At 24.7% G+C, this 713-nt stretch overlaps 1 non-coding gene across 1 annotated transcript; it reads left to right on the top strand.

The window, feature by feature from the left end:
- Positions 1-232: 232 nt before the first annotated feature.
- Positions 233-334, top strand: LOC119467830. The gene has a single exon (XR_005196453.1). It is a non-coding gene; the product is annotated as a U6 spliceosomal RNA (small nuclear RNA).
- The last annotated feature ends 379 nt before the right edge of the window (positions 335-713 follow it).

The raw sequence follows: 713 nt of genomic DNA, 5'->3' as shown, positions 1-713 counted from the left end.
TTGCTAAAATAATAAATTTTAAATGTTCTCACCACAAAAAATAGTATTTGAGATTATGGGGCTAATTTGATTTAATTATTTCGTATTGTGTTTATAAATTATAGCATCACATTATAACCCATAAAAATATATACTTATACATTTTCAATTTATAAGAAAAATTTTAAATATTTAAAAATTTGTCTAATGATCATTGAAACTAATAAGACAAAAAATTTTTTTAAAATCATATTTGCTTTGGCAGCACATACACTAAAATTGGAATGACTCAGAGAAGATTAGCAGGGTCTTTGCAAAGGATGACATCCAACTTCAGAAACCACTCTGTATGCATTTTGTGAAACATGCTCTTGAAAATAATTGTTGAATTATAACTTTGAAAGGGAGTCTGAAAGACTTTGAATAATGGATAACTACCTTTACTGGAAGTAGGTTAACAATTTTTAAAGTTATAATGTTCATATGTTAAAGTAATTTTTAAATTTCAAATTACAGATCTTATTTGTGAAAGTTGTTTATTTTACTTCCTTACTTAACACTACCTTCCCTCATATTCTATTATATTCTCATGCAGCGAATTTGGGAATAAATAGTAATTATGTTTTTATATGATATTATTAAGTGAAATATTGAGATATTATTTATAATCCACCAATTTATTAGTTTACTTGAAATATCCAGGGAGAATTAAAAATTAACTTAGACACAAGAAA

The sequence above is a fragment of the Cebus imitator genome, unplaced genomic scaffold (assembly GCF_001604975.1).
Source record: "Cebus imitator isolate Cc_AM_T3 unplaced genomic scaffold, Cebus_imitator-1.0 Scaffold337, whole genome shotgun sequence".
NCBI lineage: Eukaryota > Metazoa > Chordata > Mammalia > Primates > Cebidae > Cebus > Cebus imitator.
The sequence above is the reverse complement of the archived record's forward strand: the minus strand, read 5'-3'. Positions and strand labels throughout refer to the sequence as shown.